Genomic DNA, 14,676 nt, shown 5'->3' on the forward strand with positions numbered 1-14,676 from the left:
AGCCTCCACCTTATGAGTGAAAGCTGAGTGGAAGAAGGAGGCCCTTTACCTCTTGGCTGCATTTATTTGGAACTTAGCCTCTGCACACAAAACGTGGGAAGATAAGAAATGCTTGCAACCTTCTTCTAGGTAGATACTACAGTTTCTAATGCAAATCTGGGTTAAGATAAAGCTCGGTTATTTTGGTCACACCTGACCAGAGTGAAGCTTCAGTCATGCGAGTTGGGGCCGAGGAAAGAGGAAGAGGGTTATAGTTCAAGAGTCACAAATGCTCATTGTTCTTACTGAGATTTAATAAATTTTATTGAATAAATGTTTCCTTACTTGCTTTATATCCTTAGGACAATTTCCAACAATTTTAAATGACTTTTTAAATTTTATTATTTTAACTATTGTGGCTATTTACTGAGATGCAAGTTTGAAGAAGTCCTGTTTCCAGGCTTTAACTATTACTTATAAAGCTGCTAAAATATTATTGTACAAGTCTTTCATGTGGGGATATGTTTTTACCCCCTGGGTAGATATTTAAGAGTAAAATGACTAAGGGGAGGGTGGTAATGGGAGGGAAGTAGGGAGGGGTGGGAGGGGGAGCTGGATTGGGAGAAAAAGGAGAAAACTATTTGAACAATGATTAAAATAAAATTTAAAAAAGAGTAAAATGGCTGGGTTATTTGGCAGGTGAGTGTTTAACTTTTAAAAAAACTGTCAAACTTTTTTCCAAGATGTTTACATTTTACATTTTCATCAGAAGGGTTATAAGAATTCTAGCTACTCCACGGTCTCTCTCACACTTGGTAGAGTAAGTCATTTTAATTTTTGACCTTCTATTAAGTATGTAGTAGTCTCTCACTGTGGCTTTAATTTGATTTTCCTAATGACTTTCTTGTGCTTACCTGTCATCTGTATATATTTGGCAAAGTGTATTTTCAACCCTTTTGTTTATTTTTAGTAATTAGGTGTTTATTTTCTTATTAATGATTTTTTAGAGTTCAGAACTTCTGTTTTGCTTGTTTGTGTGTTTTTATGTTAGGTTGCTTCTCAATGTGAATTCTTGCATGTATTTCAAAATTTTATTTTAATTGAATTAAACCTCATTTTTCTTTTAAATTTAGCTCATTTCCTCATAAAAAATAAAAGTAATATACAAATTTGAGTAGTAAGCCCAGATTGCACTTTTGTTAAAATTACTTGTGATGAAAAGCAACTTTCCCCCATTCTACCTAAACACTGAATTCTCAGGTCTTTGGAAGATGAAATCACTCTAATTACTTACAACTTCAGTTGTTCTGAAAGGTGCCTCCAAACCTGTATGTACAGATTTAGATAGTGCTTTATTTTTACTGACGTATCTTTCCTCTTGATCTCATCTATTTACTTTTTTTATCTTATTCTAGTCACTGTAGTAGATGAGAATTTAGCTAACTTACAAAATGTATTCACAAATATTGAAAATTAAATACCTTTTAATTGGCCTGTTTTTTATTACAATATAAAGATACTTAAACTTCTATTTCTTGATTTTTCAACTTTGTATACTATTTATTTACTAAATGAAGACTTTTTTTCATCTCTAGACTGCTGCCAATTTCATCTCAAAATTGTGTTCATATTGGAAATATATTTAGCTTCTGGCAAAATGGGCAAATGGCTTGTCCTCTCCACCAGCTTCTCAAAATAATGTTTTTTGTAGTTTGTATCAACTGCGAATGATGATTTTCATGCATAGTTGTTTGTGATATAGGTAAATGTTTCCGACTGCCTTTCTTTTCTCTTACTGGGAGAATAAAAAAGTAAAGTATGCACATTTTTTACTCAAGTACTAATATCTTCTAGTTTCTGAGTTTTTTTATTGCTTGGGACACATTTTTAAAGAAATCTTTCTTGGAACTTTCTTGAAGGTGATTTCCCCTCAACAGGAACAAGTACTTCACAAAATGTACATTTGTTTCCCTGAATTACACTGTTTCATTGAGTTTTATGCCGTTTCTTCAATTTGAGGTCTTCCTTTTTCTTGATTCACTTATTTTACTCAAGTACTTTATCAAATTTTAAAAAATGAATGGGAATTAAAGCAATTCATCTTATTTTGGTTATGAGTAAAAGTAATCGAATTCTTGTTGATGAAATCATAAAAGGAGATTTATTAGTTAAAAGAAAGTTCAGCCCTGGCCACTGTGGTTCAGTGGTTAGAGCATCTTCTCACGCACCAAAGGTTAGGTGTTCGATTCCTGGTCAGAGCACATAATCTAGGCTGTGGATTCAATCCCCAGTCAGGGTGGGGATGGGAGGCAACCAGTCAATGTTTCTCTCTCACATCAATGTTTCTCTCTTTTCCTTCTCTCTTTAAAATCAATAAACATGTTTTTATTAACATATTTTAAATTTTTATTTAAAAAGAGAAAAGTTCAGAAATATTATGGCTGTATTTAAGATCTTAATATCACAGCTCAGTCTTAATTTTACTTTCATGTCTGGTCTCTTTTGGATAGCCTATATTCTCATGCTGGCTGCTGAAGGATCTAAATTTATAACACCCAAGGTTAAGTCCAGATAAAGTATTTTTTTCCACATTAGTTCAGATAAAGTATTTTTTCCACTTTTTATAAAAAGTGCTGAGTTGTCCCTCATGACTGAAAGAGTCACATACCCATTTCTAATCCAATCAGTGTAGCCAAATGAAAGGGATCTGTTGAGTGTCTCATCACAGATCTATTCTCCTACGTGGGGTGAAGAACTATGTATTGAATAACCTTAATTATTTGAATGGAGCTTGGAAAACAAGTAGTTTCCAAATGAAAATCTCTGTGCTAACTTTAGAATAAAGGAAACATTAATTCTGAGAATATAATAAATTTCTTCCTCAGGGGGTAAGAGTCCCTTTTGTGTCTGTATTTTCAGTTTTGCTACAGTAATAAATACTTCAAAATCTCGGTGAACTTAAACACCATATATTTATTTCTGACTCACATTGCGTAAAGGCTTTGAATCAGTTTCAGCTCTGTTTGACTCTGCAACTCAACATGGCTTCAGATTTCCTCCTTCCAGAGTCCCAGGCTGACAGAGTGGCTCCAGTCTATGACGTGATTCTCACAACAGAGGGTAGGGACACAAGTGTGATATCAAGCCAAATCATACAATAGTGGTTAAAGCTTCCAACTGAGGTCTGGCAAATAAGATGTTCATTTACATCCCAGCTGCCGAAGCTCGTCACCTGGTCAAAAGGCTGTGGTCAGTGCCATGGCAACATATGTAGAAACGAATCACAGGTTGATTGACAAGGATGTCTAATCCTATTACCAGGAGGGAGTGAATATTTTTCAGTAATTATATAATCCACCACAAGAATATATAATTCCAGATTACAAATTATTTTCCTCCAGATTTTGAAAGTATTTTATTTCTTAACATCTAGTTTTACTGATGAAAAATATGAAGTTAATCTGATTATTCTTTTATAGCACACTTTATTCCCTTTGGGTCTTTCCCAGATGCATTCTGTCTGGGTTTGGTGAAATTCCCATTTAGTCACTAATCAGATGTCTTGTTTTGCTTTATGTATATAATTCTAAACACTTTTGTTATATCATTTGTGTATTGTTTATTTTAATTATTTTTGTCATTCTCTTCTAATTTGGAAGTATAGTTTATTCATTGTTCTTTTTAAGAGTGATTACTTCATAGTTAAATAATATTGCCTAAAATTTTCATTTCTTGCTATCAACTACAAAAAGTAAATGATATATTTTGATTCACTGCTGTGAAAGATGAAAGATACCTTTTCCGGTGTGGCCACCTTTCTGAATTTTTGGCATAGTCTGGGATATTTTGGTGTCTCTATTATTTTTCAATATACTGACTTTTCAAGAAATGCTATGTTTTAAAAATTTCTTGTATATTTAAAAAATGACTTTCTCTTTTCTTTTTGTGTGAATCCTGCCCTTCTTTAAAATGTATATTTAATATTTTTCTCTTGAATGTTCTTTAGATTTACTGTTCTCAGTACTTTAATATTATGCTTGAGAAATCTGGGTTTAAAATGAAAACTATATTTTATATATTTTGTACCTATAACAGTTTATGTTTCATTATCAGGGGTTCTGTATTTTATTTTTTTCTTGATATATAATAAACTCTTAATCCACATAGTCAATATCTGCATTGAAGCAAATAGCTCCTCTTATGCTTTCTAGTCTTTGTTCTAGTCGCTTTGGCCAGGATATCACCCATTCGGTTTTCCTTTATATTTTTTTTTCCTCTTGGTATGTTTTAATTCTGGAAAAATTGTGTAAGTTATTCTTTTTTAATGTTAATTTTTCACATGGTTGGAAATCAGTCTACTTCTTGATAATTCCATAAAAATTGTACTTCCTATGAATAACATAAGAATATACCATAGTAATTCCTTGTTACATTGAAAAGGAGCTTATAAACTACATAAAAACAATCATTTTATAAGTAAGACCAAGAGGACTTCAGAGTGAACAAGTTATTTACATGTCCCACAATCTATTGTCTTCTGCTTTGGTTCTGACCACAAAGACAGAAATCCAGAAGTCAATCACTGAGGAAAGTAAGAGTGTGGCTATTTGTTACTTTCTTCTCTTTGTCTTTGTCTTCAATCATCAATATTTGGTACATTTTTAGTTGATGAAAAGGCATGGCATCATGATGGCTATTCCAAATACACATTATGCATGAAAGAATGAAGTGAATGTTGTATAATAGCTATATCACATTTTTTTCTCAAATTCTTTCCACATAATACAACTTATCCTGAGCAAATATTTTTAAGAGGTTCCCAAAATTCATTTTCCTCCACATTGGAAAATATAATCTCAATTATATCAAAAAGCCAGGAAACTCAGATGAGTCAGGCTGGAGTCACAATTAATCTTTCATATTCTCAGCAATTGGCTCTGTATTCTATCTCTAACATTTATTAACAGAATAAGAAAAATAAAGAAAGGCATGGTTTAAAAAATGCTTTGTTTCTCATTGAAGAATTTTAGCTATATATGTGCCAGTTCAGTCTCATCAGAAGGACATTAGCCATATAAGCTTTCATTAGGGAGATTCCATATTTTTTAAACATTTTAGTTGGAAGTTGGACTGAGAACTCTTTCTTATTCTTCAGTGTATGGGCCTAGACAACCTGGCACATTAAATAGTTATCCTGAAATTGTTTCTTTTTTCTGGGTCACCAGGCAACTATCCATTGGCTCATGTTAATGGTCATCCCAGATAAATCTTTGTACGGCAAAGAAAGGAAATGAAGTACAGAGAACTCAATCTCTCTCTCTCTTTCTGTCTTTCTCTCCCCCACAATCCCTGTAGAAGGATAGATGGATAGATGATAGATAGATAGAAATAGATACAATCTCCAAAAACATATTTAAGATATCAATAATTGAAAATTACCCTAGGAATCATTAAAAGTGCAAATAATATATAAATGAAGTTTATGCCACATAAAATTATTTAAAGAATTATTAGTAATTTATAAACTAAGTTTATAAAAAGAAGTACCCAAATTTACCTTTTTTTCTTTTCTTTTACTTTAAAAACAAGGATTGGCTTAGATATTTGGCTTTTTCTCAAATATGTTCCTCAGAAAATGACCCTATAACACAACTTCATTTTCTTTGCTGGAGAAAATACTGTTTTACTGAAAAAAGATTATTTGATTCTTATAATTGCTGGAAAATAAATTTGAATGATATGTAAAGATATTTTGGGCTATTTCAAAATATTTTAACATCATTCTCAGCTTCTTATTTAAATGGTTATGATTCACAGAATAAACATGTTTCAAGATCATTATTTGTCCATTCTCCCAAATACTCTATATCAAAATTTCCTTTGCACTTGCATTTACCACAGTGTTGTTGATGGACTTTTTCACAATAAAACATTGCTGTTGCCAGGAATTTGGATTAATGACTCTGTTTACCTTGCTAGTAATGGAAAATATTAGACAAGGGCAAAATTTTAAGCTTGAAGATCTGACTAGTGCTGTGGAAGTAATTGAACTTTGCTTAGCTCAAGCAGTTTGTCTGAAAAGGACAAAGAACAGTGTGTCTTGTATAATAATTTGCTAGTCAATGTCAATATATGTATTTTGTACCAGCATGACTATTTTTATCCTCTCTTGTGACATTAATTCTATATTCTTGGGGGTACACAATGCAAAATGAAGTATTTCCTTGGATATTATCATAATTTGAACCTAATCTGATATGCTGGGCTCTCACTAATATATATGACCAATGGGGAAGGACTGAGAGTATGTTAAATTTGCATGGTATCTAAAAATAAAAGTGTCCTCCTATAGCTGGATTGCTTAAGGTCAGGCTGTTATGAAAGTGAGCAATGTCCAAAGGGATGAAAGTTCAGACATGGTCCTGGAAAAATTTGGTACATAAAAGGAAGATTTAATAGTCAGTAATCATTTTCAGATTAGAGAAGACCAGTCAGTGTTAAGTTTTTCAAGGATTCAGTTCCTGGGAGTGATAGTTTTTTTTTTCTGGTTAAGTGGTTTTAGGACAGGGTTCTATTCCTAGCATATCTTTGAGGGATCAGGTAGAAAATTTGAAGGCAAATAGTAGTCATATTGATGTGGCCACTTTGTTCCTGAGGGAAGGAAAGAGAGGTGACAAGAAGAAAGGAGTGTCTGGGGAGACTTGGAAAGCTAAATGGAAAGCTTCATAGGTAACTAGAGTTCACCCAAGATGTCACATTTATGGAAAAGAAAGACTAACCCTAGGCCGTACTCTCCGTTTGAACAGAGGCTGCTCATTTTCTTTTGTCCTGCTCGGATCTGACTCAAAAACTAGGAAAGACTAATAAGGTAATGGCTGATTTGATCATTTTCAACTATGATGAATCCAGGAAGTCAGGGGAAAAAGTCAATAAAAACACTCCATCTATTCCTGTGTTATTTCATTAGGGATGGGAACATGATGGTTTAAAGAACAGCTACAATATATTTTATAGACAACATGTTTGTGGGTTTGGTAAAATTTAATAAATTGTGAGATAACTAAATTTTGAATGTTTGGATTTATACCCTGCTATGAAAAAAATAGATTATATAGGAAAGAAAGCTTTGCTATAAAGTGTTGGATTTTTTAATTTTTAATTTTTATTTTTTTTGATCTCCAAGTACCACTAATTTTCTGTAGTATCTGCCATCGCTAAAAACAATTTCCCTGAAAGCCTGGTGGCATTTATTTTTTTTTTGCAGGGGGAGGGCAGTTGTTTCATTTTGCTTTGTTTTTAACACTCTATCCTTATCACCAAGCACTGGTTCAGACATGTGTTGAATCAACAACACTGCATTATACACTTGGACACTTGGAGGGGGCTAGAATGATGGAATTTCTTGACACTGGTAAAATTCATGTCTGTGTTAAATTTACAGTTAAAGTACTTCCTGTCATATGCATACATATCCACTTTTATTAGCATCCATGCTTTCAGTATAATACAATTTCTTTCTTTATCCCTATAATGTATTTTCCAAAGTGAAGAGATTTATGGTTTGCTCTTAAGCTTCTTCTCTCACTTATTTGTTCTGAGACCCAACTAAATTCACAAAGTGAATGAGAACGCAATTATTACCTCTTTTCTATATTCATTGTTATTGTTCACAAATAAATAAATAGAAAGATAGACCCAGCAGTTCCATCTCTGGGTATTTATTAGAAGAAAACCAAAATGATAATTTGATAAAATATATGCACCCTTATGTTAATTTCAGCATTGGTTACAACAGCCAAGATATGGAAACAACTTAGGTGTCCATCAATAGATGAGTGGATAAACAAGGTGCACTACATATATACAATAGATTATTAGTCATAAAATGAATGGCATTTTGACATTTGTGACAACATGCAGGGGCCTAGAGAGTGTTGTGTTAAGTGAAATAAGTCAGACAGAGAAAGACAAACATGGTGTGGTTTTATTTGTATGTAGAATCTAAAACAAAACAAAACAAACAATCTCATAGATAGAACAAATTGATGGTTACCAGAGGGGAGGGGGGATGGGTGGAAAAGAGGAAAGGTATTAATAGGCACAAACTTTCAGTTATAAAATAAGTCATAAGGATGTAATGTACAACATAGGGAATAGAGTCAATCACATCATAATAGTTATGTGTGGTGAGAAATTGCTACTGGTTTTATTGTGGTGATCACTTTGTAAAGTATATAATAGTGAATCACTATACTATAGATCTCAAGTAATAAAATGTTGTATGTCAACTATAAGTAAAAATAAATTAAAAAAAACAGATAGACAAGTAGATCAATGGAAACTACCTGTGTCTTACATTAGAGACATATTATTTTCCTCATCTCAAAAAATAGAGTATGCAGTAGTCTTATATTAATAATCTTTGTTCTAGGAGGGGTGCTAGGTTCTGGGAACACCAAGAATACTTAAGACTCAGTTTTTACCCTCAAAGGACTTAAAGTCCAGCAGGCAAGATAGAATTTTAAAAAGCAAAAACTTACACAATCAGGTAAGGACTAAGATAGGGGGGTTACAAAATATTAGTAAACACTTGATTTATTCTATCACCTCATGTTTGATACCTTCTGTTAATTTTTGTTTTGTGACTATGTCTTTTGTGATTAAAGTCTATTAGTCAATAACAATAAAATACAGAAGAAAATCTGTTTGCTATGCAAACAATACTTGTTTGATTTGCTTTGCCAAGTTCTAGATAACTTATAACATATTTTTAAATAAAAGCAGTTTACGTGATACTTTTCTTGTTTCTTTAAGAAATTAAGTTATATAAGCCCTGGCTGGTGGAGCTCAGTGGATTGAGCATGGGCTGTGAACCAAAGGGTCACTGGTTCAATTCCCAGTGACGGCACTTGCCTGGGTTGTAGGCCAGGTCCCCAGTACGGAACACGTGAGAGGCAAACACACACTGATGTTTCCCTCCCTGTCTTTCTCCCTCCCTTTCTCTCTCTCTAAAAATAAATAAGTAGAATCTTTTTTTAAAAAAATAAATTAAGTTATATAAGTTTCTAACCACTTTGTTGTACACCTGGAGCTAATATAATATTGCATGTCAACAATAATTTTTAAATAGCTTTAAAAAAGAAATCATCAGGACTGGATAACTAAAAATTATCATCAGGACTGGAGCAGAAAAGTTGATAAATCCTTATGATGCTAAGCTCCTATTATAATTACTGTACAACATGTGAGAAGTTTAAAGGTAAATGTATTGAAGTTCTCAGTTAAGTGACTTAATAAATGTATACCACACACTTTGTTAAGAGAAGCACTAAATACCCACTCTTCTGGCTTCAGTAGCATTTCACTCCCTGCACACACATAACGATTCTGAAAAAAATTATTCTGAGACTTTCTTTTACCTCTTACTTATGAAACCACAGAAAAATCAGTCACTTATCCAGCTGATAGAATTAATAAAAGGGGTGCTAAGACTGCATCACTCATCTCTGTCATTCATTTTCTCTCATTTTCTCTCATTTTCTCAACCCATCTCTTGAACTGGTCTCCCTTAAGGAGCATAAGACCTCTCTGTTCCTAGCCCCCATACGGTAAGCAATAGAGTATGATCTATGTGTGTAAAGTTGCAGTTGTATGATTTCATTGCCTGAGATAAGTGTGTTGGGTATAATATGGGAAAACAACTTTGGCCTTCATTCATACTGTGTTTCCATATGTCAATTCAACTTTCTTTCCTGTATATTTCTCCTGTGTCTCTATCATAATTGGTTCTGAATTCAGAAGGGAATAAGTTGTGATTTATCATCTATACACCAATACACTTTAATGTGAAAAAATACACTGAACACTGCAGTGGATGCAAAGATTAATTCAATCTCTGTCTTCTAAGAGTTTTTGACCTAAATAGGGGTAAGATAGTCTTTGCCTATTGTTCCTCTTCATCTTGTTGCTTAGGATTTGTCTTCTGTAAGTGAGCCTATTAGGTCTGTGCGGACATGGGTCATATCCTAGTTTTAGTAAAACATGAAGCTCAAAAGACACTGGGTCCCCCATGACTGAAAAAGTCCCCTTTCCTGATCTAAACACTGCTCATATCTGAGCTTTTCAATGATAAAGTTTTACATTTCTATCTCTGTAAAGCACAATTTCTATGATTTTTTGTTATGCACATCAAAACTGACCTTTAGAGAATCATTTATGGAGATATTTTGAGGTTAATGACATAGGAGGTAAGAGGGAATGATGAGTAGGAACTATATATGATACTAGGTTGCTGAAAGTAGAGTGTTTCAGATCAGGGGACACACATGCTAGAAAGTGAAATGACTGTTCAGAAATTTTAAAAAAGTCATCTATTTTTCAGTGAGTGGAGAGTATGTGAAAGGAGACAAAGTATGGAGGACCTTGTAGACAGCTTAAAATAATAAATAATTCAGTAAACAGAGATTGTCTTAAGGTTTTGGACAAAGAAAGACCTAATTATTCTACAACTTAAGAAGATAAATATGGCTCTGGTCAGGTAGATCAATTGGTTATAGTGTCATCCTAATACACCAAGGTTACGAATTGATCCCCAGTCAGGGTACTTAGAAGAATCAACCAATAAAGACACAGATAAGTGCAACGATAAATCAATGCCTCTTTCTCTTCAATCAATAAGTAAAAAGCAGATAAATATGGAGGAAATTAGGAGATGGATGGGAAAGGGAGACTGAGCATAATTGTGATGAACAGTTAGGGGTGGTTGCATAACTCTGTAACCATACCAAATACCACTAACTTGTATTGCTTTAAAAGAGTACATTTTATGGTATATGAATTATATATCATTAAAACTTTTATTTATCTATTTTTAAAAGATTTTATTTATTTATTTTAGACGGAGGGGAAGGGAAGGGAAAAGAGAGGGAGAGAAACATCAGTGTGTGGTTGCCTCTCACACGCCTCCAACTGGGGACCTGGCCTGCAACCCAGACATGTGCCCTGACTGGTAATTAAACCCATGACCCTTAGTTTGCAGGCTGGTGCTCAACCTACTGAGCCACACCAGCCAGTGCTACAGCTGTTATTTAAAGAAAAACAGGGAGTGATAGACTACACAACAAGAAGAGGGCTCCAATTTAGGGATTGGCAGTGAGAGAGAAAGGTAGAGATATGTGACATTGTCAAATGTCTTGAAAAGGTTGTCTAATCAAAAGTCTCCAATCTTACATTTACCACTCCTTATCTCATCACAATTTTCTTCTATCATGTCAATGTTGTTTAAGTTACCATTGATAAAATATTTGTACTCAGTGATCTCTTTGTTGCAAAATGTAAAGCTTTCTATAACATTTAACCTTGCTGAACACAACACTAATTGAAACTCTGCCAGTAACCTGGAACATAATCTCCCCTAGGTTCGTCACTAACATTTTTAGCCATTTTTTATCAGATGCTTGAATAATTACGGAGAGAGTATGACAGAGAGACCACACTATTGTGGGTGCTACCAAGCTTGAAATCTGCAGGGCAGATCAGCCACTGGAGACTCAAGAAAGAGTTGATGTTTAGCTTGAGTCTGAATGCAATCTGGAGGCAGGATTCAATCTATTTTCTCTTAAGACCTTCAGCTGAATAAATGAGGCCAACCCATATCATGGAGGATAATCTTCTATTCTGGAAACCTACTGATTTAAATGTTAATCTTATCTAAAAAATATCTTCAAAGAATTATCTATATTGGTGTTTGACCAAAAATTGGAGTTTCATGGCCTTGCCAAGTTGACACATGAAATTAACCATCCCAGATTCCTTTAATAAATATGTTTTGCCCATCTATCAAAGCTAACTCTCTTTTAGTTCTTACTCTTTGGTTCTCTTTGTTACCAAAATAATATTTACCTTTTATTCAGAAATAACTTGCACATCAATCACTTTTATTCAGCAATCACTTATATAGTCACATATCTGCTATATTAAAGTTGATTTATGTGCTGTCTGCATTGAAGGGAGAGGTGAAGTTAAGGTGTTGATAATATTGTTATGAAGAAGTGAAGAGGTTCAATGGCAAAATTATAGCCAGACTTGGAGTATAGAAGGATAAGAACAGTCATAACCTATAAGAAGGAGACAGAGTAAAGGCTGATGGGTCAGGTGGTAAGGTCAATAGAACCAGCAGACTGTACTGTCTCTGGGGAAAAAATGAATCAGGAGTCACAGGGAAGATGAAAACTGAAGAAAAGTTAATTGCATTTGGTGACTAATAATTGGGAGTCTTATTGGAGGCAGGCATGGATTCATTAAAATAGAGATATGTAGGGGGAAATGACTTCAGAATTAAACAAAAAGAAAACTACAACAGCAGTCACGAGAGGAAATCCATCCAGATCATGTTTGGAGCATATACAGGCTGTCCAGCCACCTTGCTTATAAGCTATATGAACTTGAGCAAACTAATGAGAAGTCATACCTCAGTTTCCTCATCAATTATATAAAAATATTAAAATGAGGATATATATATATATATATATACAGTAGGTACATGTGGTTTACACAGATATGTATTAAAATTTGTAGTAAATATTTAATAAAATAGGATACATTAATTGCTTAACACATAGTGGAGACTGGCCTAATCTATTGGCCATTTGGGATGATGAAGTATCTTATACAGCCACTTTCTCTCCAGAAGTACAAGTGAAATTTCCCCCACACTGTCCCTATCCTCTCTGTCACTGAAGCTAAAAACAGCCAGTTAAATATTTTAGTAGTCATAGAAATATGTTTCGGGTGAAAAAACCCCTGTGTACATTGTGGAGTGAAGGCAGGACCTTCTCTCACGCACAATATTGTGCTTGTCACAGTCTTCAATGTACCAAACTGGGCTGGTCTATGTTTATTTCTCAGATCAGGCTTGACAACATACAGTGGGGGTCAAGTATATTGATTGGACAGCCTGCAATAGAATTTCCTAATCTGAAAACTATTGACAGCTTGGGTTCCACAGTTTCTCCTGGGAAATGGGGGCTATACTATGCATTGTAGGAGGTTTAGCAGCTTCCCTGCCTTTACTAACTAGATGTGAGTAGCAACCTCCTTGAATGTGGTAACCTAAAATATCTCCAGACTCTGCCAAGTGTCTCTGAGTATAAGTGTAAAATCTCTCCCTCAGTTCAAAATTACTGCCCTGCAACCATTCCAATGCAGTGTGAAACTATTCTTTGTGTGGTTCAATTTTATGGATGCTTATATGTATGCATGTAATGAGTAGAAATGGTTTTTCCTTTGTTTTTTTTCCAGGGATTGCTGTGTCTTTCTCGTTGACTGGTCTGGGTAATTATTAAGATCATTAATCTATAGCTAGTCATAGAAATCATGGGACTGTCTTTCTGTTTGTAAACCATTTTTATTAGAAAGAACAAATTAAGGTTTTGGATTGCATGAATACTCTCTTGGGTTGCAATCAACAACACTATAAATAATCCTTTAGTGGTATTCCCAGAACCATTTATACTGTCATCTAATGGTAATTGCCAGAATTACAGGAAACTCTTTTTAGGGAACCTCCGGCTATGGAAGGACCAAAAATTCCTATTGTGTTTTTTGGTGATAAATATCACACTCTATGATTGTTCTGTAATAGAAATGCTGAAAGTTTTTAAGTCCTTTAGAGAAGTGGCAGAGGATGCCCCAGAGGTTCACAAATCCTTTGGCTCAGTGCCTCTCCTAAATTAAGCCCTTTCCCACAACCATCAGCTTCTCCATACCTCCCAAAACACTTTAGAGATTTTTATAAAATTGTTTTCAGGAAAACAACATCTAATGCAAGAGAATCCCAACTCCCTCATTTTAAATACTCTATTTTTGGAGTTTTGAAATTTAAAATCTAGATTCTTACAGCGATTGCATATTAATTTTTTCAAAATAATTAAAACCCATCAAAAACTAAAAAGAATATAAATAATTAATTTGCTTTCTTCCATATTTTTGTTTAAGGTGAATTCAAAACCTCACTAGTGCTAAAATGGGAGCAGGATTACATTTGCTCTTTAATAACATGATAACATGCAGTCATTCCATTACTCTGATTAAAAACCCTTCTCTGACTATTCTTCTTCTTCCAGATAAAATCCATACACCTTTCATGGGTTTTCTGTGACATGCACGTGTTTGTACATCTCCCTTTACTATATGCCCTTACACTCTATGTTCAAATCGCCTACTCTATGAGGTTTCCTGAAACTCTTCTGCTTCTCATGTTTCAGTGGCTTCCCAGTTTATTTTCCCCCTCTCTTCTTCATGGAACTAACACTTGACACAGGTTCATGACTCAGCTAAAGTGCAGGTTATTCTGGTTCAATTAAATCTTGCACGCAGCATGGTGGCAGCCCCAACACTGTGTCTAGCAGACCTCCCACTACAGGGAGCATCCTTGACCAAGAACCTAGCTGCTGTGCTCTGATACCCATGGCTGCATTTGTGACATGACTGCACCTTTCATAGGCCATGTCTAGTCAACATTGAGTGTGGTAAGCCTTAGGCAGACCTATCCTGGGAGCTATAGAACCCTTCAGATGCTGGCTTTGCCTCAAGGACTCCTCTGCATTGCTGGACATTCCTTAGACTACACAGAAGTGCTGGAAACAGTTGCCCCTCTTACCTTCCTTTCTCCTTCACTTAGAGTCAGATTTGTATCCT

The sequence above is a fragment of the Phyllostomus hastatus genome, unplaced genomic scaffold (genome assembly GCF_019186645.2).
Source record: "Phyllostomus hastatus isolate PE091 unplaced genomic scaffold, TTU_PhHast_1.1 phas_contig_152, whole genome shotgun sequence".
Lineage (NCBI taxonomy): Eukaryota > Metazoa > Chordata > Mammalia > Chiroptera > Phyllostomidae > Phyllostomus > Phyllostomus hastatus.